General features: G+C 42.8%; 1 protein-coding gene across 6 annotated transcripts in view; it reads right to left on the bottom strand.

Moving 5' to 3' along the window:
- Positions 1-26310, bottom strand: part of Ulk4 (unc-51 like kinase 4) — a 623492-nt gene that overhangs the window by 10349 nt on the left and 586833 nt on the right. The window lies entirely within an intron of this gene.

Below are 26310 nucleotides of genomic sequence, written 5' to 3'. Positions count from 1 at the left end.
GCCCTCACTGGATGGGCGGGCCTGAGGGTCAGGCCCACATGGTGCCATGGCTGCCTGTGGCATTGGAAAGTGCGCCTCCAGGCAGTCTGCAGCCCCCCAAATCTCAGTGCCCAGAGTGTTACTGACCATGGGGATACAGGCAGGAAAATGGGACCTTTTGGGGTGGGCATAAGGAATCCACTGGGGCTGGGATTGACCGGTTCAGGGTGGGTGCCTGCTGTGGGTCCCTCAGGAGAGCTTGCTGTGTGGAATTCCGAAAATTCCAGTCAAGGCAAAAACTCCACTGTCGGTGATGGGACCCAGCAGGCCAGCTACTGACTGGAAATCAGTCCTTGGGGCTCTAAGTCTGACATGATCCCTTTCACATGAACAAAAGGATCATGCTTCTGGGTGCCTGGGGATCTCAGGAGCCTGAGGGAGGAGGTAACACCCAAACCCCAGGAAGTGTGCCCAAGCTCATCATCAGTGAGCTGGAGCGCTCACTCGGCATCCCTGACTCCGCTGCACACATCTGCAGAATCACAAACTCAGGTCTGGAAGGGGCTTTGTGGGGAACTGACCCAGCCTCGGCACCCACAGACCTCAATTCAGCCTGACCAAAGAACAAGTCCGTCTCCTGTGAGACTGAGACAGAAGGCTTTAGGAATGAACTTTTACTTCTGCTATTAGACTTGATCCTTTGTTTTTTGGTACTGAAGACTGAACCAAGGGATACTTTACCACTGAGCTATGCTCCCAGTCCTTTTTATTTATTTTTTACCTTTTAAAATTAGTTTAACTTCTAAGTTGTTGAGAGTCTCACTGAATTGCTGAGAGTGGTCTCAAACTTGTAATCCTCCTGCCTCAGTTGTTGTGATTATAGGCGTAGGCCACCACACCCAGCTAGATATTTATTCATTCATTCATTCCTTCATTCATTCATTCATTTATACTAGAGATTGAACCCAGGGACACTCAACCACTGAGCTACATTCCCATCATTTTTTGTATTTTATTAAGAGACAGGGTCTCACTTAGTTGCTCAGGGCCTGACTACATTGCTGAGACTGGCTTTGAACTTGCAATCCTCCTGCCTCAGCTTCCCGAGCTGCTGGGATTACAGGTGTGCACCACTCTGTCCGGCAAGACTTGCTCTTCTTAATTCAACATTCACATCCTATTTTTATCTTAGATTGTTAAATATTTTTGTGATAAACACTGTATGGCACTTTACATTTCAGAAGGCTCTGCAGTTTCCCAAATGTTCTCATTCAGGCTTCTCAACAGCCTCGCCTTGCAAGGTGAGTATGGGCCATGTTTCCTAGGTAATCAGTGATGGAGGCTTAGTGAACTTCAGGGGCCACAGCAGGAATACACATGGACTTGATCCTCCCCCATGAAGCTGACCCCAGCTGGCGTTAGCTGACCTCACTGCCCAAGTGTTGTGTGTCTGTCCACTTGATCACAGTGACCAAGGCTGGATTAGCATCTCCCTTGTTCTCAAGAAGGCCACAGGGTAATTAAACCTTAAAGTGGACCCTGAACTCCACGTGAGTGAATCTGCACCTCCACTGAGATCCTTTCCTACTTCCTGAGTGTGCCAGAGACCAGCTGCCAGTTCAACTGGCATCAGCTGTGATTTCTGCAAAGATTTGCATCTTAAAAGAACTGCATGTAAATTTGTTCTGAAATTATACCCAACTTGGTGATCTCAGAAGACTGCTGTTTGAAAATGTCAGCTGGAGTTCAAGAATGTTGAGGTAAGTGCAAACCTATATCGAAGGTGCACGGCAAATCAGAGTTGTGTGTGGATTCCCACCTGAGTTCTCAGACCCCCTCGGACTGCTCAGCTGGGCCATACCTAGGCTCACTGCACCCAGCCAGCCCTGCCACGGGAATGTGTGCAGAGGCCACACTCCAAGGAAGTCACCCTACAAGTTGCAAAGACATGATAAAAGAACTCTTACCCACAGGTTGGTTAGAAGGTGCCAAAAGAAAAATACAGTGAGAACTGTGCGATCCAAGTAAGAGATAAAAATAGCATCACATGCAGCTGACATAAATGTGGGCATTAACAAACACTGAAACCATGTGATCTGACCACACAGCTGAACTCTGAAGACCATCAACTCTATATACAAAGAGTAAATTAGAAAACAAAATCTTTAAATTATATCAATCGGGTTCCATTTCTGGGTAAGATAGAAAACACATGCCACCCTTTCTGAACCTCTGAGTGCAACTATCAAACCTAAGCAGGATGCACAGGCCGGCTATTTGAGAACGCCAGAAGGTAAACAGCAACGGGCAGATTTGGGGAAAACCCTGAATTCAGAGCACCACCAAACTGGTGGTGAGTTTACCCCTTGTCTCCAGTGCAGGCCAGTCCAAACTCAGCAAACCCACACCCCAGTGGGGAGCAAGAGTGGGGCAGACAGACAGCTCCTGGGGACACCCAGCTGGAGGAGTGAAAAGGCAATTCTCCAAAGCTCCTCGAGTGCATGACCACCCCCTCCTGCTCCTTTTCCTCCACTGTGGTGCACCCTAGGACCTGGGCAGTTTTGTGGGGGCTGCAGGGGCAGCTGGTATCAGCAGTAGCAACCAGCAATAGGAATCTGTGGTCCTCAGAGCTCCTTCTCTCTGCTCTTCCAGTGTTGGTGACAGATGTGGTGCAACTGTGGAAATGGGCGGTTTCTCACCAGATGGAAAAATGGGAGACCCAGGAAACCAGAAAGTACTGGGGAGATTCCTGAGGAAGAGCTTAGGAATGCAACTCTGTAACACTGTTTGTGGAGCCTGTGGGTTCATTCCCAACCTAGGCAGGCATGGAACAGATCCTAAGGGCAGACCCCAGACTTGGAGAACTGACCTAACAGATAAATCTGTCCACATCCCAGACTGACCCCTGGGGGAGGGACATCCTAGAGAGAGCCACACAGCACTGCAGATCCTTCGAAACAGATTCGAAATGACAGTTCCAACCTGCAGCTGAACCTAACCAGCATAATTGCTTGCTAAAACAAAAATATCAATATTCTCAATGGGGTTTCAACAAGACAGAGGCTTATAATGTAATATTTTAAATGACTAGGATAGGGTGTGATGGTAGAGCACTTGCCTAGCATGCTCAAGGTCCTGGGTTTGATTCCCAGTACTGCAAAAAACAAAAAACAAGAAGAACAAAAACAACACACAATGATCAGGGTAAAATTTAAAATTACTTGGCATATAAACAACCATGAACATCTCAGTCACATAAGGCAATCAATACAAGAGAGTAAATACAATGAAAGATGTTAGAATTATCTGACAAAGACTTTAAATTTTTTATAAAAATGCAAACAAGCACTTGTACTCTTAAAAGAAGCATTAGAATAGAAAGTATCAGTGAGAATATAGAAGATGCAAAAAGAAGAGCCAAATGGATGTTTGAGAACTGAAACTGCCTTTGAGAGCCTCACTAGACCAACTGAGTAGTAAAATGGAGATAAGAGAGTCAGTGAACTTGAAGATGGATGAACAGAAATCATCCAGTCTGAGCAACAGAGAGAATACATACTGTAGCTACAAATGAATAGTCTTATCAGGAACTTGTTTGTGCCAATGACAAAAGTTTGTGCCACTGAAGCTACAGAATAAGAAGACTGAGAATGAATGGATGAAAAAACATTGAATACACCATAGCTAAAACTATTCCGAGTGTGATCAAAGAATGCTGAGTAAATCCCTAACAAGAAAAATCCAGAGAAATTCACACTGAAATTTGTCAGAACCAAATTTGCTGAAGACAAAGAATCTTGAGAGCAGATAGAAAACCCAAGATGCACGGATTTGAGGGCAACAGTGGTTTGAACTACTGTAGATTTCTCATGAGAAACATAAAAACCAGAAGCAAGTGAGTGGAATATCTTGATCTTGCTAAAATAAATGCATTATCAAACTGTAATTCTGCATATAGCAAATATGACTCAGGAATGAGATATCATTCAGGAATGTCGTGAAATAAAGACATTTTCCTATAAAGGGAAAATAACAAGCAGAGCTGCCCTAAAATAAAGTTCCTCAGAGAGAAAGGAAAGATACCATAAGGAAAGGAACATCGGGGAGGAAGGAAGAGCCACAGAAATGGTAAATGTAACAAGATGTTCTCCTTCCCTTAAAAGAGTTTTCATGATAGAATAGCAAAAACCATACTGAGATTCCCAGCATATGTACATGTAGCATAAAGGACAACTGGGACATGAAGCAGGGGAGGACAAAGGAACCAGGGAGGTGGCCAGGTTGCCTATTCCAAATCAAGTGGAGAAATATTGATCTTAAGTACACCGAGAAAAGAATCTTATAATCCAAAGAGCAAACACTAAAAAAACTATACAAAGAGTTTTAAAAAAAGACAGTAGATAAATAAAAATGTAATACTGAAAATAGTCAAGTAGCTTCATAAAAGGCAGCAAAAAAACACAGAAAGTAGGGAAATGAAATGCTGGAAACAAACAAATCAAATAAAAAGGTAGATTAGATCCTAACATATCAAGAATTACATTAAATGTAAATGATCTCCATGCAAGAGATTTTTCTGAATGATTAAAAAAATAACCCAACAGTTAACTGTCTAAAAGAATCTGAATACAAATAAAATGAGGTAGGTTGGTTAAAAGTAAAAAATTTAAAAAGATATACCATGTGCTATTGTCTGGATCTGGAATGTGCCCCAAGGCCCATTGTTAAATGCTTGGCCCCCAGTTTGGCACTACTGGGAGGTGGAAGGAACTTATTTAAGAGGCAGGATTCAGCAGGAGGTCTTTAGTCACTAGGAGCACATCCTCAAAAAAGACAGGAGACCCCGCCCCTTCCTCTTCCTCACTTCCTGGCCATGAGAGGAGGGGGTCTGCTGCACCTCACACTCCCACCATGGAGTGATGCCTCCCCGGCTTCCAGAGGACTAGAGCAACAGGACAACTGATCATGGATGAGAACTTCCCAAACTGTGAGCCCAAACGAAACCTTTCTCTGCATGCATTGATTATTTTGGTTATTGGTGTAGTCACACAGAGCTACCACACCACACAAACATAAATCGAAGGGAAGCTGTAGAATGGCTATATTAATACCAGGTAAAGTGGACTTTAGAGCAAAGAAAATTACCAGGATTAAATAAGGACATCACATTTTGACAAAAGGATTGTATCATCAAGAAAACATAATGATAAATGTTTATGCATCTACCAATGGAAATTACACACACACACACACACACACATACACACACACACACACACACAATCTGACAACTAAAAAGAAAAACAAACAATCCAAAATTGTAGTTGGAAACTTCAAAACTCCTCTCATAGTAACAAATAGGATAAAAAGACAAAACAACAACAATAAGAACACAAACCAATATGTGAAGAACTGAGCAACACTATAAATCAACTGCGTCTTACGGAGTATCAACAATGGTGTGCAGTTTTTCCAGAAATCCAAGAACATTCACCACTGTATTCAATATTCTGTTTCATGAAACAAATCTCGAATAACTTAAAATAATTGAAACTATATAAAACATGCCCCAATCATAATGGAATTAAACTAGAAGTTAATAACAAAGACAGCATAAAATTTTCCAGTCAATTGGAAATTAAATAACATACCTTTAAATAATCCAAGGGTCAAAGAGGAAATCCCAAGGAAAATTAGAGAATATTAGTAGCTGAATGAAAATGACTAAGACAACATATCATTATTTGTGAAATGTAGCTAAAGCAGTTCTTAGAGGGAAATTTATACTACTAGATATTCACATTAAGAAAGAACACATCAATAATCCAAGCTTCCACATTAAGAAACTAGAAAAAGAAGAGCAAAACATATCCAAACCCTAAGAGGGAAGGAAATAACCAAGAGCAGAAATTAAGAGTAATGTGGTGGGGCTGGGGTTGTAGCTTAGTGGTAGAGCACTTGCCTAGCATGTGTGAGACATGGGATTCGAGCCTCAGCACCACATAAAAATAAATATATAAAATAAAGGTTAATAAAAAACAATGAAAAAAAAAGAGTAACGTGATAAATATAAGCACAAATGTACCAACACTTACATTAAATGTAAATTGACCAAATACTTCAAGTAAAAGATTAAGATCTTTAACTGGATATAAACACAACACAAGCACACAATACACTTTGTATTTAAAGTATGCTTACAAGAACCACACATAAGGGCACAGACAGTTGAAGGTTACATGGAAAAAGATATGCCATGCAAACAGGAAGCAAAGAAAGTTGGTATAATTAATACAAGACACGGTAGATTCTAAGGAAATAACCATAACTAGAGATAAAAAGTGACATTTCATATTTATACAAGGGTCTAATGGTCAGGAATATATACCAATTTTTAAATGTGCATGCCCCTAATCATAGTTTCACAATGCATAAAACAAAGTAATAGATCCAAAAATCACTGTGGGACCCTATTCCATCTCTTCAGTAACATGCATACAAAAAAATAAAAAATCAGAAGGAACACAGAAATTCTAGCAATGAGATAAATAAGCTTGACCTACCTGACATATATAGAAAAATGCATCTAGCAACTGCAAAATATATATTCTTTTCAAGTGCACATAGGAAATTTTAAAAATATACCATATACTTGGTCTTAAAGCAAATTCTGACAAATTTCAATGGTATAAATCCAACAGGATATGTCACAATCTCTCTGATAAAAACTATAAAATGCTGATGAAAGAAAAACTGAGTATACAATAATACTGTGTTCAAAGATTGGAAGGCTCAATATAATAAATATTAATTCTCACAAAGTATGATTTAATGAAATTCTTATCAAAATACCATTAGGAATTTTTGTAGATAGAGAATAACTGATTCTAAAATTTGTCTGGAAAGGCAAAGAACTATAATAGCTAAAAATTATGAAAAAACAGAATAGAGTTTGAGGAGTTGTACTGTCCAGTTTTAAGATTTACTGTGTAGCTATAGTAACCATGACAATGTGGAATCAGCAGAGGGATAGACACGAAGATCTATGGAATAGAATAAATCAGAAATAGTATCAAATAAATATTGTCAAAATTTTGAGAAAGGTGCAAAGGTAATTCAATGAGGGAAGGATTGTCTTTTGAGTGAATGATGCTAGAACAAATGAAAGCATAAATACAAAAACATGAATTAGACACACTTTTCTGCCTCCTAATAAAATGTAATGCAAAATGGATCTAAATGTAAAATGTAAAACCATAAAACTTCTAGAAGAAAATACAGGAGAAACATCTTTGTCAATGAGTTTTTAACAGAAACATGATCCCTGAAAGAAAAAAAAATAACAAATTGGACTTTATCAATATTAAAAACTTTTGTCTTTGAAAATATTATTGAGAGTGGAAAGATAAGCCATAGACTGTGAGAAAATATTTGCAAATCACATAGCTGATAAAGAGATTGTAATCAGAATATATAAGGAACTTCTAAAAATCAACAATAAGATCAAAAATCAACTTTTTAAATGGGCAGAAATTCCGAATAGACAACTCACCAAAGATGACACACGGGTGGCAAATGACAAAAGATATTCAATATCATCTGTCATCAGGGAAATACATATTAAAACTTTAATGAAATACCACTAACACTTAGTAGAACAGCCAAGATTCATGAAACTAACAACAAATGCTGGCGAGGATGCAAAATAACAGAAATGCTTACTCACTGCTGGGGGAATCCAAAATGGCACAGCACTTGGGAAGATGGTTTGGCAATTCCTTGTCAAAGTGAATACAGTCACCATGTGGCCTAGTAATTGCATTCTTATGCATTTACTCAAATGAAATGAAAGCTTGTAGCCACACAAAATCCTGTATGCAGAAGTCTACAGCAGCTTTATTCATAATCACCAAAACATGGAAGCAACCAAGATGTCCTTCAAGTAGGAAATGGAGAACAAGGAAGTCACTCGTGTATCACTTGTAACCCAAGCACACCTGTGCAGTCTGACTTTTCCAATAAGATTATCAGTAAGTTTGGGTGACTTTTGAAAAGAGGAGAATTTCAAATTTACCTTCCTAAATTATTTTGTCCTGTGACACCAAACCGTTTTCTGTAGCCAAACTTGAAATATTAGGATTTCTAATTATTTTGAAATCAATGATCCTTAGGAATGAATTGCTCCTGTCTTCCAGAATTTGGTTTCCTTTTAAACCATTGAAGGTTATAAATTCAGATGGGAACCAAGCTTCTTTCAGAAACATTCCATTATATCTTAACAGACAATGTAATTTCTATGTGCTCAGTCAGTACTTAATCTGCTCTAAAGTCAGCCCACCTATTTCTCTTTTGAGCTTCCTAAACAAACAGGCCCATAGAGAAATATCACCATTCTTAGTGAGGTAGAAGGGACATTTGCCATTGTGATACTGAATTCACAGCTAAGTGACCACTGGAGAAATTCTCATGGCTCTGATGGTAGCAGTCAAGAAAGGGTGCCGCACTGATTCTTTAGGAAACTAATGTAAAAGAGGACTGGCAAAGATTGTCCACATACCACCTTCTTCCTGTAGTTACTATTTTCATTACTAGCACTCAGTTAATACTATAAGCCAAGATAAGCAAACTCAGTTTTATTTTGCAATAACATACTATCACAGAGGTTGCTGAACCTCCGAGTCCGTGAGTGGATTCAGTACTTCAGCATGTCAAATGGCAGACACCCATTCCCTGAAAACAAAGTCATGCCTGCCTTACATTTCTCTACTTAATTATGAAGACACACCTGCCAAGTCTGAAATGCTATCCTTATCTCACGCTGCTAAGACATCTGCCGGGTAGATGTATGACGAAAATCAATCAAAGGGAAGCAAGAATTATATTAAATACATGAAGTTCACCTTGCAGACAGGTTTTGATCAAAACATGGGGTCTTTTCAAGGAACAAATCAAAAGAGCTGGAAATTTGAATTTAGAATAAAGCTCTGCTTGGAAAGACAATCCTTCTACTTCTGTTTAGTTGAGGAGTGTATGTGACTGTGTGTGTGTGTGTGTGTACATACAGGTGGAGTATCTCTTACCTGAAAGACTTGGGATCATAAGTGCTTAGGATTTCAGAATCTTTTCAGATTTTGGAATATTTGCATATACATGATGAGGTATCTTGGGGTGGGAACATGAACATTCTGAATGTGAAATACATTAACGTTTCATACACACCTTGTATAATAACCTGAAGTTAATTTTATACAATATTTTTAGTAATTTTGTGTGTGAAATAAAGTTGCATGGTGTGGAATTTTCCACTTGTGGAATTATGTAATTGCTCAAAATACTGAAGATTTTGGAGCATTTCAGATTTTAAAATTTTAGTTTGGGGATGCTAGACCTAGGTTTGTATATCTACAGGTCTATGTATACACACACGATATAGAAACATAATACCAGATAACACACTTTGGGTAAGTACACACTTTTATTCAAACTTCTGCTATGTTTACTTCAACCTGGTGCTGTGTTAATGAAGCATTCATGAATCATTTGGTATATTCCAGACACTGAAAATAGATGCTAGTGTCCTGCAGAATCACCCCCTTAAGTCCCCTACCAGGCCCACAAATTATAAGGTAGTGGATTTACGCACAACACCCTGCAGTAGAGTTTGGGTTGGCTCTATTCTCAATTTCAGCCTCACCAAAGGCAAACTAGCAGGAGGAGCCACCTTATGCCTTCTAATGGTGGCAGAAGCCTGGCCAGCCTCTTCAGTTTGCAGGCAAGGCTATGAGAACAGCGAGGTCAATAGCTTGCTCAAAGCACAATGGCCCCTGAGGGACAAATCCAAGCCTGGTGCCTGTACCCTTTTCCTAAAGGCCTTCAGAAATCTGAGAATCAGAATGTACTTGTTTTCTGTCACCATAGCACATCATGAATTCATGCCTATAAATATGATTCAGAGAATCATCCTCACGAAGCTCACAGAAGGCTCCAGTGTGGGCTTCTGCATTTATAAGGTTTTTTTTGGTGTGGAGAGATTCGTGGTTGCAAACTGAGTCAGACAGGGGCAGGTACGGAACTTTGTTTATGAGTGCATGATAACATCTGTCTATATCTTTAGTGATCCTGAAATGTGTGTGGCAAAATGAAGCCAAGTTAACTTTAACTTTCTAATCGTGAGTTCCTCCCAACAGGCCCAGGCAGCACTGACGGACTAGAAAAGAATCAGGGGGTGAAGCTGACATCAGTGAGAACAGCCCAGGTGCTCCCTGGTGCTTGTTATTACAGACACACACTTCACACAGGGGAGGATTATTTTAATTCTGTGGTCTTCAGATCTTATAAATACAAGTAAAAACAAGCAGGTAACTATGACAACTCTACTTCAGAGAGTTTCAATTTCAAAAATAAACCTATCCATTCATTCCCTTTATATTGTTCTCTTAACATATACTTTGCCCTCTCTTCAGCTGGGGTTTTCATGCTACTTCAAAGCCATCTCTCCTAACATATCGAGACATGCAGTCTCCTTGCTCTCCGACACCAGGATGAAATCTGGAGGAGAAGCTGGTCAGTGTGATAGAATCTGGCAGTCCCTCTCCCACCTTCTATCTGGTGTTGCAGTGTACATTTTGGGTCTTTCTAGAAACTTCTAGAGCTGCTGCCAACATCTCACCTTTTGTATTCAGATCAAAGCAATGCCAGTTTAACACATGCTGCTCTGCATCTGGGCCCACGTGCTCATCACGTCCTCCACGGGATGCCAAGTGTGTCTGAGACTGAATGGAGTATTTTCCTGCACAGCCGTCAGCTGCCTTGCCACATCTGTTCCTTTCCCGCAGTCAATTTAGGAACTTCATCTTCCTTAGCAAAAGAAAATGGGACTCCTAATAACAAGGGCTAGTAAGAGCAGGGGAATGATCTGAGAAAAATCTAGAGGCATCTCTAAGGACTTCTGTCAATGGATCTGCTGATCATCAAGAAGCGAGGAGATCCTGGTTGAAGCCTATATTTCTCAAGGAAAGAGGTAGAGTCTTGCATATTTGGCAGGCCTAGACACAAAGCCTTGCTTGCCTACATTTAGCCCATACCCTCATGAATGCAGGTTCCCTGGAGGAAGACAAAGATATTGCACAAAACACCCTGAACAGTATCTCCACATAAGCAGTGCCATCTTGGTGTCCAGGTGCACCATTGTGAGAGCATTCTTCCACTCTCTGCACAAAGCAGTTTAGCTTTAACTCACTAGGAGAGCTGCAAGCAGTATCAAGGCCCAGGGAAGTGTTGGCATCTAGAATATAGTGGTTCCTCAAGTTGAAAAAAGTTGGGATAGGAGAGGCAGATCACCTTTTGTTCAAGAGCACCCATGAGTCTCCATGTTGTATATTCCAAAAGAACAGGGGTGAAGAGAGAGGTGCTCTTTACTGCCTACCATTTTTGCTGATCCTCATCGTTTCCAGCCGGAACAGGAACCTCAGAATCTCTCTCTTACGCAGAACCAGGGGTTCCTGGTTTTGACTGATGGAGTCTGTGGATGATATGCACTGTTCAGCAAACTATTCCTGATTCAGAGACCATGACTCATTTGGCAACTTCTCTCAGAGCTTGACTACCAAGAAGGCTTTGACGTCTCTCCTTGCATACATAGTCTAGTGAAGGGCTGTCCTTGCTGGTAATCGGAAGTGAATTAACAGTCTGCTGGGTAGCCATCGTGGGTCATTATATCATGTTTTCTTCACAACAACCCAATGAGGAAGGTCTTCTATGGTCCCTGTCACAGGTTGGTGAAGGGGTTGGTCACTAGTGGAGCTGGGACCCAGATCTGGTCGACTCCCCTGCTGCCCACCACCCTGTGGCTGCACTGTCCTTTGCCTCCCCTCATTAGGGTCTGGCACCTGACGCAGACAGTGTCTGGTGAAGGTGGGAGCTGACACCTTCTACGAGTAGTGAAGGGGTTGACATTCCACTGAGGGCGAGCCAGCCCCAACTTCTGGGAGCTCCAGTCCCTGAGGGAACAGCTTGGTCTTCAGAATTTAAGGTAGCAGCTTCTAGAGCGGGGGTCAAAGTGGGGAGCAATGCTCTCTCCATAGATATTTCCAGATTTGGGAAAACAGTGTACAAAGGATGAATGTGAATGATCAGATGGCACAGGAGAGCAGACATCAGATAGAACACATCGCACATCTTCTCTCTCCTGAACTTTTCCTCCTCCTCCTGGTGTCTGGATGCTCCTCAACCTTACCTGACACCCCTATTCTCCTCTCCTGCCCACTCTTGTCTGCACCTGGGGGCCCCTGCTAAATCAGAGGTCATGAAAATGACATACTGAGGATTTGAATGTTTTTCTTTTTCACCCCATAAGACATGATTATTTTCTAGAAGAAAATTATCCATAGCTGCCTCCTCCTTCATTTGAGGCCAGTCAATTCTCTCAGCTCTCCACAGGGCAGTAAAAATGCCCTTATTGCTTAGAAACTGTTCATAATTACATCAGTTTCTAGTCATTAAATCTAGTAAGTTTAAAATGTTGAATATAATATAGCTGGTTTGGGAAATCTTTTAGGACTGATCCAACTAACTATCTACAACAGCCAGGTCCAAAATAAGTGAGGGAAAAACAGTTTTAATTGACAAAATATTATAGTTGTGAACCTCTTATGAATATAAGAATAAACTAGAATTGACCTAAGGAAAGTTCTAGTGAAATACAGGCTGAGGACATAACATTTTTCCCAGGGAGACCAAAACCAAGAAAGAAAAGCACGAGAAAATAGGTTTCCAAGATAGTGCCAATAGGACATTGACCATGGGATGTGGCTGAACTTTTCTCATAAGAGAAAATGCTTGGGGTAGAAATCCTACTGTGATTTGGTAATCCTGAGAACTCGAGTCCTGTGTGAGCAATGTTATGCAAACTTGATCCAAGACATCCTAGCCAGCCCTTAGAAGTACTACATGTGGTCCTGTGGAGGTGTCTATTTGACAACAGTCACTAACTGTGTGTTGTGAATGGCCTTTGGTGTGTGTGAGGGAGGAGACCCTGAGGTGGGAAAGAAGTAGACGGGAGAAGTGGCCTAATGGTGCCCATCTACAGCCTTTCTCTGAACTTTCCATTGGACAGAGGGGAGCAAAGCAGAGAAATGTCAGGTCAATGGGTTAAATAAATGCACCCCCAAGCGTCCTTCTTACCTGTTTCCTTGTGTTACAGAGCAAAGACACTGTTGGCCACTAAACCACTCTGTGGTGATTCAGCCATTATAAACAGGGATGATGAGGAAGATGCTCATAACATAAAGTAAAAAATATCAAATATAAAAACACATGGATCCTGACTTCGGGGATATGCAATAGTACGGTACCTCCTAAAGCAGGGACCATGTGACACCCAATGCTGGCTCCCAAGGCCCTGGGTCTATCAGAGGCAGGCAGAAAAGAAAATCAATGGATGAACACTCAAAAACTCTTTTTGCAACTACAAAGGGCCTACAAATATTAGACTAATTCTGAGGTTAAAAAGACAGGGTGAATCAAGAACCTACTTGGGTGCTGGACTCCATTTAGATTCTGGGATACGGCCTAGCTGGGGATCTAGTCAGAGCTTTCATTACGAAAAGGACAGTTACAAAGTGAAGGAATAATCTGAGATGGTAGTAGGTGGCAGTAGGTGGCAGAGCTGAGGACAGAATGATGAGGCAGAACCAGCCGTGAGAACAACTGGAGGACTTGTACTCCAAAGAGGGGCAAGGAGAGCAACGTGAAGGCCCTGAGGCAGCAAGGAGCCTGGGGGTGTGGAAGCAGGGACCAGCAGCAGCAGAGCCACTGAGGAGGGACTGCAGAAGGGTGAGAGGCAAAGGGGACGAGGCGCCACCTCCAGAAGCTGACATGCCAGCACCAGGTCCCCAAAACGCTGACCTCATTCCCCCTCCCTGCCTTCCACTGGGCCCTCAGTTACTCCCAGGTGAGATGCAACCTGGACCTTCTCCCTCCAGGGCAGAGATGGGGCCCTGGTGGAGCTGTGAGCCAGCACGTGACGGAGGAGGGGCCGGTAAGTGGAGCGCTGCAGGCCCCTCCATGTAGGGCCAAGTGTCCAAACAGTCCCTACTGGGGGGAGCGAGAGAGAAGTCTGTGTTCTTCATGACACGGAAACAGAAGAGAGTTCTATGAGAACCAAAGTAAATGCAAGCACTCTTCAGAGAAGAGCAGACAAAGATGGGCACGCAGAGCTTACATCTGAAAACTGGCAACGTGGAAGGGAGGGGAGATCACCTACTGCTTGATTTTTAGTAATCTTTTCGACAGGCTTATTACGTAAACATTTTAATTTGGGGGTAAGTGACCACTTTTCAATACATGGCAAAACTGTCCCCTAAATGAGTGAAGTCTGCAACCCCCTCCTGAGACACGTGACAATGGAGGAGAGTCAGGTGGTTGTGGGTGGCGTGACTTCTGCTCATCCTAACGTGCTCTATTGAACAAGAACATCTTTGCTGCAGCAAATCCACTGAATCCACAAGGAAGGGAGACTGAGGAGATGACACAGGCTTGGAACCCAGCATGGGTCCTCAAGGCCCTCAGAGGAGCCTGAGTTCACAAAACCCTAAGGGTATCAAGTTGGGATTTGTAGTACTGGACAGGAGGCCTCAGTGTCAGAGGGACAGGAGGGCTCCCAGTGGTGAGGACTGAAACTGGAGGTTGGGCCCCGAGTCTGCAGAGGCCACTCCTGGGCCAGCCGGGACAGGTAGGCAGGCCCCACGAGTGGCCAGCTTTGGGAATGAATGACATGCCCCTGGACTCAGTGACAGTCACCTCCACCTGAAGCACTCCCTCAGCATGTGTCAGAATGAGGCTGAACACAGTTGGGCCTTGGAGGCAGGAGCTGGTGGGACACAGGAGCTGAGAGTCCCCTCAGTTCTACTTTGGCCTTGCTCTGTCCTCCACACTTCACCTCATATGTAATTCTGTGACTCTCCAAGGGAACGTGAGGAACCATTGAAATTCCTTCACATTAACCAAACTGGGAGGAATATAAAGCAGAAAGGAAAATTAAAATTAAAACACATTTTGGTTTACATGATTAAAGCTGTCAGGCGCCAATTAGTCAAAATTCAGGCCTGGTACTGACTGCCGGACAGATGAAAACTCCCACGTTGGTTGTTATTTTTGTCAAGGGACTTGATCAAATACTGCCAGACTCCATTTGGAAATGTTTAAATAATGACCATTTTGAGAAAATGAGCAGCCCCTTTGAGAGATCTCGGCCCCGCTCCCTCAGGTGGGAGCAGAGTCTCAGGACGTTCTTGGTGATGCCTGGCTCCAGAGGCAGCGAGGGCAATCCTGGGACTGCTGGATTTTCAGTTCAGACAGACAGGTCAGCTGTCGGTTGACCCCAAAGCATGCATTATGCAGGACTGGGTGGCGACAAGAAGCCACGTGTGTGGTGGTGGCAGGGGCTTGGAAAACTCACAAAGGAATCTGCTGACCCACACTCCCTGCTCTGGGGAAAGTCTGACGGACCACCAGGGCTCAGCAGAATGTGTATGCATGGAAGACACCTTCCTGCACAAGAGTCAAATTGACCTTGGGGTAAAATTAACTAAAGCAAGGTCTCAGAGGCTTCCTAGGACAACTTCAAAGAGCCCAAATATGTCTCTATAAAAGTCTCTTGACAGGCTGAGTTGACTTACCTCCTCAGGCCTCTGTCCCTTGTCCTCATGGGAACCAGCAAGGGCAGGGAAAGGGGAAAGGGTGGCTGGTGCTGTTGGCAGGGCAGGGTTTGGAATCCTGGACTGAGACGAGTTGTGAGTACCACATGTCAATCACTTTTGTGACCCCCTTCTGTGAAACCCCAGCACTTGAACAGAGACAACAAAGCTTTGGTCCAACTGGGTCTCCAGTGGGTGGAGCTGAGGCTTTAGAAAAGCCTCACACTGGCTGCAGATGACTTATACCTCCTTGCAGAGCAAAGAGGGACACATGAAGGGAGGCATCGCAGAGCCAAAGTCCCAGCACTCTGAGGTCCAGAGGGACTCCCTCCCCAACCTGGTGGGCAACCGTGGGGAGTTCTCAGGGACAGGCTGCTTGGCTTACCACTGTTTCTTCACATGGTTCCTAATGGCTCAGAGCACGTGTCCCACCTCTTGGGAGCCTAAGAAGGTGACACCAGCAGTGCTTGCAGATGGCCTGGCGTGTGAGTGACTTCCAGGAACCCATGGACACCAGCTCACGTGCAAAAGTGTCCTTTGAAGGTTTTCAGTGAACCAAGGCAGGAGAGAAGTTTAGACCACCAAAGGGTTTCAACAGAGGGGAGACGGGGGATGCTATTCTTCCTTCCCCCAGACTTTTACTCCTACAGTCCCTTGACCATTATACAATGCATTCTTGTATCAAAACACCACATGGTACCCCATCAATGTGCACAATTAATTATGTGTGAATTAAAAGCAAGCGAACAAACCCACTGTGCTCAGCAATCCACTTACACAGAGAGAGCAAAGGCAACGTGACAGGAGGGTGTGGCTGCCTCTCCCCCAGGCTTCTTACCCTTATTGCCCTCTACCTTATATGCCCAGGTGTAGGTGTGTAGGTATGTGTGTGTTAGTAAATTCATGGGTGTGGGGGTGTTTTTAGGCTTCTGAAAACTTAGACTCATTTATCCTGAAATGGGAAACATGGTGGAGGGTAAAAAGCTGGACGTTCTAAATACCTTAGCACTATACATCCTGCATGGCTTGGGTCTTCATGTGACAACTGCCATGGTGAGATGGATTTGCACGCATAACCCAAGTGAACTCAGCACCATGAATCCCATTACTCTCACAGAGGAGGAACCGGCTGCCTCCAGAGGCAAAGTGATGAGCTACAACCTCCCTGACTTAGACTCCTTGACCTCCACCATTCAACAGCCCTGAGAAGGAGCACAGGGCCTTCAGGCCAGGAGTGGGAGCCAAGGGGTCTATAAGATCAAGATCATCCACGACACAGGAGAGAAGTTGATTTGCTGGCTCCATGACCCAGCTCACTACTTCCTATCAGAGTTTCTCTACTCAGGGTGACTTAGGCCCCCAGAAGACAATGTCTGGACACATTTTTGGTTGCCACAACTCGGGGTGAGGGAGGTGCTACTAGTGCCCAGGGCGTGGAAGACAGAAATGTCTATGATGCACAGGATAGCCCCCAGGATAAAGAGTTACCTGACTCAATACATCAACCCTGCTGAGGCTGAGCAACCTGGGCAGACCACCAGGTCCGTGCTGTGTCAGACCGCTGCCTCCTCATGTCATGCTCTCGTGTGCGTGTGTAGCGTCTTTCTTCAGAAGGTTACCCACCCCCACGCACCACTCCTTCGCCCCTCCTGAAGCTGAGGCTTGCAGCAGCCTTTCTTCTCCCATCCAACCCTTCTGTCATCTATGGGTCACTGGCCATCACTTGGATGAATCCCACTCCAGGGTTGACTTGGGCTTCAAGGTCCTTCTGAGCTTCCCAAGGCAGAGAGGCTCCAGCGGATCATCCTCAAAGGCCCTGCACCTGCCATCCCCACATATAGCTCCAGAAAGTAAAGACTATGCTGAAGGCCGTGGGGAGCTTCAGAGGCAGCCATGAAGTAGTACCTTCGCATTGCTCAGGGCCTCAACTGCTCTCTGCACCAAAGTGCTCACTGGTTACGCAAATCCAACCAACCCAGCAAATATTTCATATTTGGATACTCAGCTATCATCAGGTAGTCCTTTTTCCCATATGACCCACTTGAATGAGAATTTGAAGCAAGCCTTATTGTATTCATATGAACTTAGTTCTGTATGAGTTTTAGAATATATCAGGATTCAGGTAACAAAAAAACAACAAAAAAAAAAAAAGAAAAAAAGGGAGATGAGCAGAACTTCCCCTATCCCCTCGGTATTTGGGAATCATATTCAGAACCTCATATGTTAAGCAAGTGCTCTACACTGAGACACAACCCCAGCCCCAGGTCTTCATTATTTTACATTTAGGATATAGTCGCTCAAACGTGTCCCTTGGAAATAGATAACTCCATCCATCTCCATTAGTTTCATTAATCATTTCAATATAAATCCACGAAAAGAATAAAGGTTATAGTTTACAGGAATCTGACATGTCATTCAACATGTCCTTTTACAAAAAAAAAAAAAAAAGTCCTAGAAACAGAGACCTGGTCTGGCGAGATAAACAAGCCCCAGAAATTCATGGTCCAGTGTAAGTGCAGTCTTCCAATATCTGGATGAGGAGGGACAGTACAGCACAATCCTGAGGCTCCCTGAGATTACATCCACTCCACCACATTACGAACTGGCCCCGTGAGTCAGCTGCTACCTCTAGGAGATGCTCTCGTTCATAATGAAACAGGAGTTAAGATTGTAAGGACTGCTTTAATGGAATGCAATGTAAAGATAAGAATTTATGAAAAGTAAATTATTATGTATGTTACCTATAGAACCAAAGGACCTTCATGGTATTCTTTTAAATAGAACAATCTCCATGTCTCTTAAAAATTATAAACATTTGGTTCTACAGTTAATTTCCCATAAAGTTCAGTAACTTAATGAAGTGTACGATAAAGTATGTGCACATGATCCTGTTGAAAGTGGGCTGGGGAAAACCCGTCACTCTTTGGAGCCCAGGCAGCATAGGTGATGCATTACTTTCTACCTCTAGTTTGAAGATTCAATGAAAAGGCTGTTCATTGGTGTGAACTGTTATGTGTGAAGATTATAAAGGAAACTGTGTTATGTATTAGCTGGAAAGCATATGCTTGTAGTAGAACAGATACACACAAATGCAACACAAACACACAAACACACCACTGTACACCCACACAAATACCACACAAGGTTGTTGCTGAAGTTTAAGGCTAAGACATCACTCAGAGAGAAACAGCTGTAATATAACATAAAAATGCCCTGCAGGGACAGGAACCCAGGGTCCAGGGAAGAGAGGTGGCAATAAGACACGATCAGATGGGGGAGGATACAGAACTAATGAGGAGAGGGTGAAAGAGCTGGGGCTGGACAGCAGGCTGGGAACTCACTTCACCCACCAGACCCAACCCACCCAAGGACCTGTGGCCTAGAACGAGCCTCGGCTGACTCAGTCACTGGCATCCACTGCTTCCCAGGAGGGACCCCAAGAATTACTCTGTGGGGGTCTTGGTCCTTAGAGTCGGGAATCAAGAAATAAAGCCGAGCCCTCTCCCTTTCCTCCCTAAGCCATTTAAGCTTTTTGTTGTTTTTCTGAGTACGCAGAAATAGGAGAGGAATAATTGGTAAAAACTGCTGCAATAACTTCTTTTGTAAACATACCTATCTTTCTAAATTATTTCTTAACCATCTATGCTACATGCAATTCTTACCTAATTGTTATAGGGCTTATAAAACTGTTTTTTAAACTTTTCTATGGTTTTCTCACATCCTACTCCATCTTCATATATTAATTTTTTAACAACCTCTTGACCTATTTAAACTGATGAGTAGAATTCATACAATTTGTTATTTGGACATTTGTACACAACTGTGAATCCAACACCTCCATGGACACAGTCAATATAACCATCACCCACAAAAGTTTCCTAGTGCCCATTTATAATCCACCTTCTCTACATCCACCTCCAAGGAAACCACCAATTTGCTTTCTGTTACTACATACTATTTTGCGTTTCCTGAAATTTATACAAAGTGAATCATACAATATATACCTTTCTGTCTGGCTTCTTTCACTCAACTTGAGATACGTGCACTTGATAGCATGTATCAAAAACTCAATGATTCATTCCTTCCTACTACTGAGTAGGACCTCACTGTGTGGATCCACCTATCTGATAACCTAATGACTGACATTTGGGTTGTTCCGAATTTGGGCTATAAACGAGGTCACTATGAACTCTCACGGTTCATATGAGAAGGTGGTGAGAGTGGAGTTAGCATTTCTTTGAAGGTCCAGATTTCAAGCTGGTATCTCTTTCCTTTTGAATAGTGCAGGTCTTGTAGTGCAGGTCTGCTGGTTATGAATTCTTTCAGCTTGTGTCTGTTTGAAAACATCTTTTATGCCTTGATTTTAGAAGTGGTTTGCTTATTTGTTTTGGCTGGTTATAGAATTCTAGCTTGACAGTTTTTCCTCTCAATAAAGATGTGACTTGCTTTCTCACTTGTATTGTTCATAAGAATGTGCCATTATTCTTACCTCTGTTCCTGTGTTGATAATGCTACATTTTCTTCTGGCTGTTTTAAAGGTTTTCTTTTATCACTAGTTTTGAGCGATTTTATTGTGATGTGCCTTGGTGTAGTCGTCTTCATTTCTTGAGCATACTGCATCTGTGGGTTTATAGCTTTTACCAAAGTTAGAAAAAATTCAAGCATTGTTTCTTCAAGTATTCTTGTTATTCTCTTCACTTTTTCTCAGGGACTCTAATCACACATACATTAGGCCAAAGTTATCCAACAGTTATCTCTATTTTCTTTAAAAAATTGTGTTTCATTTTGAATAGCTTCTATGAGTTCAAACTGTATTGTCTTTTGTGATATCTAATCTGCTGTTAATCCCATCCTATGTTTTTTTCATCTCAGACACTACCATTCTCACCTCTTTAAGTTCTTAGATTTTCTCTTTTTATCTTCCATGATTCTGCACATACGGAATATAATTTCCAACATTTCAGTCTATTCATTCTAATGCCTGTGTCATTAGATTGATTTTTCTTCTTCACATGCCCTCTAAACTTTGTTGCCAGACTATGTGAAATTTACCTTGTCGAGTGCTTGATGTTTTTGTATTTCCATAAATATTCTGGGTTTCTGTTTTGGGATGCAGTTTGATCCTTCGGGGTCTTGTGTTTCTAATTTGCTAGGTGAGTCTGGAGCAGTGCTTGGTCTAGGGCTAATTATTCTCCACCAGGTTCTCAGTGCCCTGGGAATTGTGGGGCACAGGTACTGTGTGAGCACCTGGGCACTGTGCCTTTACTCCCTCTTATGGTTCTTCACCAGCCTTCCCAGTTGCTTGTTTGTGCTGCTCAATACTCAGGGGACCATCTGTCGATCTTGGGGCTCCTCTCCAGTGCTGTGTCCTGGGAGCTCTAGCTGCCTTGGTCTCCCCTGATACTCAGTCTGTCTTCTCAATTTTGGGAATCTGCTGTACCCCACTTCAGTGCCCCCTCCAAATGCTATGGCCTGCACTATGCTGGGGCAATCCCCTCTTTGTTTGCTACCTCTCAGGGTCACAATCTTTCCTACCTGATGTTTAAAAATAATTGTTTTATGTTTTCTCCTCTTCTTCCTCCTCCTCCTCCTCTTCCGTCCCCTCCTCCTCTTCTTTTTTGTCTGTTTCAGGAAGGCAGGAAAATCTAGGCCCTATTACTTCATCTTGACCAGGAGCAGGACTCCCTTGTATTAATTTGCAACGCTTACATGTCAAAAAAATCTAATTTTTCCTCTACTGTTGGTTATATGGGATGTTTCCAATTTTTTCATTTGTGTGTACATGCATTAGTTTATAGTATATTCCAAAGCTGCATAGCAACACAGCCAACCAACAACATACATCAATTCAGTCATGGTGATAATATTTTCAAGAAATAAAGGTTAATTAACTTTCCAAAAAAGCCTAGGGACTGATTCATGGATTTAAAGATGGGTGGCAACTACAGAATCTTAAATTCAATTGTTCATAAGAACATTTTGGCATAGATATCTCAAACTACCAGTGAAGTCATTTATATCTGGTGGAGCTATGTTCCAATGTGATACTGTTCCAAAATGCTGGCATTTCTGAGTCTTGCATTTTATGGACTCCTGTGATAACTGTTCACATGGTGGCATGTAAATAGGACATCTGTTTACATGGTGGCAGGGAAGATAAAGGATTATCAGATAATATACCTTCAGCACAGCTAAACAACTGTGATATGCCTGGGTTCAGTGCTCTGTCACTACTAACTCTGTGGAGGGCTGCCTGAGATGGCTTTTCTCTGCACTGCTCCTAAGCTGGCTCAGAGGTCCACATGCCAGTGGGGTCAAAGTAGAGTGAACAGGATTGTTCTACCATCCTTGTGCAAAGTCACAGACAATCTTGTACAGCCCGTGGTGTTTGGTAAACACCCTAGAAGAACCAATTTATCTATTACTTTGTATAAAGAATGTTAGGGCAGTGACAAAGCAGAGCTACTAACATGTGACTTGCCACTTGGGCTTCAGAGGTCACCTAGGTTGGTGACCTATTATTACAGAGGAGACCTAGATGTTCTCCCCTTCACCTCCTGTTAGAAACTATTTGCTGGTTGCAAAGAACAATTTTATAGCACTTTGTTAGGGGTTACAATAAAGCATTGGTATGGATTTTGCTTTTGGAAGTATTTGTCTTATTTGACCTGATATTTAGGTGATTTCGAGGCAAACCATTAAGTACATAGAAACAAAACATTAGATCAAAAGATCAAACTTAAAAAGAATGCCTACAGGATCAAAGCCTCAGCTCATCCTCTCTTACTGCAGGAGTGTCTAGCAGAGGGAGCAAACATTTCTTTTGAGAAATACTCTTTTCAAAGAAAGATCAGAATCCAGCGCTTAAAGAATGGCCAAAGGGTGGGGAGATAAGGGGTGGGGAGAAATCAGTAATGGCACGCAGAGCAAACTTTTCAATTGCTAGTCCTGACAAGTTGGTTCATCAGTCAAATGTCTGAATGCTCCTGAGAGAACAACCCAACTGCTGGTGAACCTGCTCAGAATCTTTCCTCAGGTTTGCAGGGTCCAAGGTGATACAACCTGCCCAGGAAATGTGTAACTCTGCCATGCTCTCCAACTAAGACAGACCCAGCTGCTGCTGCTACTGGCCCCCAGGTACAGCAAGTGGTTAATGAGCTGTCCTGTTGGGCTTGGACTTTACCTACAACTACATTAAAAAAAGGACATGGACACAGAATGGGACTTCCATGCAAAGTACCAGGAATCAGTTTCTTTGGCAGCTCTCAATTCCAGACAATGACAAAACCTAACAGCTTTGGACTCCCCCTGATGCACAAAGGCCTGACTTGGCATCTCAGAGGAGGGAATGGGCTAGGGAAGGTGCGTCTATGAATCTCAGACATCTTTCACAATGGCTGATTTCAAATTGCATGGGTTTCAATTCACTGACTAGGTTCAAATCTCTCACTATACTGTAGCTAGCTGATGATAGTGAATGTGGTACAGGCTTGTAACACATGCCCAATTTAGCAAGAGTTCTTTTGCTAGAATGCTGAGGAATCCCAGTGTTCTGGTTCCCTGGACCTTCGAGTTCCCGTCCAGGAAAAACCCTTCACTTAAGATCTAATCTGTGCTCTCAATTTGTCCCAGACTCAAAGTTTTGGACTGCCCCTTGCTATTTCTGGGGACCCTCCCAGGTCAAAGCTCCAGATTTTGCACCTGTTGCTTGGTTGTCAGGGGAGGTCAGAGGATAACAGCAAGTGATGGAAGAAAGAGAGAAGATCAAGACACATTGACCAAAAGGCAAAACTCAGAGCTGAACAGAGGTCTTCATTTTTTCATTCCCAAAGAGCATGATAGATATTTGACTACATAAAGTCAAATTCTGAGTGGATACAAGCAATATGAACAGAATCAAAAGACAAATAATAAACTGGGAAAACAATTTCAACATTTATTACAAACGTCTTATTTCCCTAGTAAAAAGCTCCTACAAATCAGTAAGTATGAGGTTAACTCAAACACAAAAACAAACAGGGCAGAATATATGAAAAGACAGAGCATATGAAAGGACATACACATGGCTTTTAGACAGGAAACTGGGTTCATACTCGTTATGGAAGGTAATGAAAAGGACAGTAAGATGTCCTTTCCACCTACCTGATTAACAAAGGCAAAACCAGGGAGGAGGGAATGGGAAGAAAAGGTGTGGGATGGATAATGGATAAAACTTGTATAAACAGGGGAGGAGAATGAATATCCACCACTTCCTTGCAATGTATAATGCATATCTGGGGTTATATGCAGAAAAATGATTTAAAAAAAAAAAAAAAAAAGACTGCCTCCAGGGAGGAGAATTTGGTGGCTGAAGAATAGGATTGGATGGGAGACTTTTCATTTTATATTCTTTCTGCTGATTGAAACTTGCCTTATAGCTGAACAATTCTGTCAATATCTAGGAAAAGAATCTCTTTCCTGGGAACTCTTTTTGATAGACATGCTGATAGGCCAGGCTGAATCTTCAGAGATCAATACATAACAATTTCCTTTAAGATAATTATGGTACATTACAGTCTGTGAAGGTCTCATACACATTCTCTTCTTGAATCCTTGTAACCAACCACCCTCTGAGATGGGCATTATTTTGATCTTTGTTTCTCACAGTGCAGTGAGGCTCAGAGAGACAACTTTCTTTGGCCAGAGAATGAAATTCCAGAAGTGACTCAGGTAGCTGCATTTTTTAGACTTTTGCAGACCGGGATTCAGGCTCCAAATTAACAATAAGCCAGGGGAGAAAGCAGATGAGGGAGACAGAACAGCTGGAAGGCTAAGACTGGGGTGACCTGCAGAGGACCGTGTATATAGAGGCCCTGAGGCCTATTCAGGAGCAAATAGACCTTTAGGAGGAGGAGGAGGCAGGACATGTGGTAAAAGCTTCTCCAGGACCCTGGTAACACCAGAAGCTGCTGCCACAACTGTGGCTAAGGAGAAAGGGAGGCTGGGGTCAGGAGAAGAAAGATGGCCCCAGGCTTGTTCTCAGGAGTACACAGGAACATGAATTTGAAGCATGGCTTCCTGCTGAAACCACAGGGTACCTTCCTCCCTCTATTCCATGCTCTGGGGCTCCTTTCTCCACACCATCTCTCCTTGCCTCTTGGCTCCAGTACTTCTGCAAGAGTTTTTACCCTAATAGTGACAGTTGTCCAAGAGACAGAGGGGACGCCTGTCATCAGGGGAGGTCTGTCATCTACACCAAAGGCACTTCATGAGAGTCATAAGATGATGGACTTCAGAAGCTCAGCCCATGTCTTTCTTGGTGGTAGGATCCTGCAGTTACATTTTATACTATGCTGTTCACGCAAACTGCTTATTGAGGACAGCAAAGAGGTTGATGCAGAAGGCTTTGAAGGATGCCCATCATCATTCTCAGCATATCGAAGAGCCTGGTAGTAACCCTAGGAGCCCATGGCAGACACTCAATGAAAATGGCAAGATCAGATGGGGATTGCCTGGATTTGGGGGAAATAAGGTGAGCCAGGAGCAGATATGAGGATCACCCAGCAGGCAAGTTTGCAGGGGTCATGAGGGCCAAGTAAGTAAAGAGGTTAGGGACTTTTTTCTTCTAACGGGCAGGAAAAAAGAAATTGCTTCTGTTTAACTTGGTACATGGAAGGAAAACAGGATTGAGTGGCAGAGAGAGGGATACAATTTCCTGCTGGCTCGAGAACTGAAATAATGTGAAGACAGAAAACAACAGAACTTCCCCTGGTTTGCCCCTGGGATATGGATTTTGGCTGTGAATGGAATATGATGCTTATCTTTGTATTGATTTTTCTTGGTCCAAAATTCAGGAGCAAAATAAGAACAAATGGGGCCCCCATGGGGTAAAATTTGGTTGTGTAACTTTGCTCTGCAAAGAACAGCACTCCGAGTTATGGCTGATGAAGGGCCTTTCACTGGACATTAATACTCCTGGGGTGTCTTAGTCCATTCTGTGCTGCTATAACAGAATACCTGAAACCAGGAGACTTATAAAGGACAGATTTATTTCTCACAGTTCTGGAAGCTGGGAAGTCCAAGGTTGAAAGACCTCTGTCATGCATTCTTCTTCCATTATCCCATGGTGAAAGTGGAAGAGGAAGAGGGAGGGAAGGGGAGAGGGAGGCAGGGGTCAAACTTGTCCTTTTATCAGGATCCCACTCCAGCCATAACAGCATTTATCTGTTCATAAAAGCAGGGCCCTCATGACCTAATAACCTCTTAAGTCTCACCTCTCATCTCTGTTGCACTTGGGATTACGTTTCCAACACGCGAACATGAACTTTGGGGGACACATTCAAACCATAGTGGGTGGGAATTGAGCTCTCTTCAAATAGCTGATTTTCTAGCTAGTAACTGAGGTCTTGTGGGAGTGGAGTTTATCACAGCAGGAACACCACATCCTCATGGGTTGATATTAACATTCGTCAGAGTCATCCTGAAGTGAGGTCAGGTTTGTCATCGATGCTCAGTCCAGTGAATCTTGTCATTTACCAGGGTTAGATGGGGCATGCCCAACCTATTTTCTTAAACTAGGCTGAAACTTCTTCTGGATGTTGATCTCATGATCCTATATAAATATAATCTAATAGGGTTGAATGTTTTTAGAGTTACT

The sequence above is a fragment of the Sciurus carolinensis genome, chromosome 17, assembly GCF_902686445.1.
Source record: "Sciurus carolinensis chromosome 17, mSciCar1.2, whole genome shotgun sequence".
In the NCBI taxonomy this organism is placed as follows: domain Eukaryota; kingdom Metazoa; phylum Chordata; class Mammalia; order Rodentia; family Sciuridae; genus Sciurus; species Sciurus carolinensis.
This window is presented reverse-complemented; position numbering and strand designations above follow the sequence as displayed.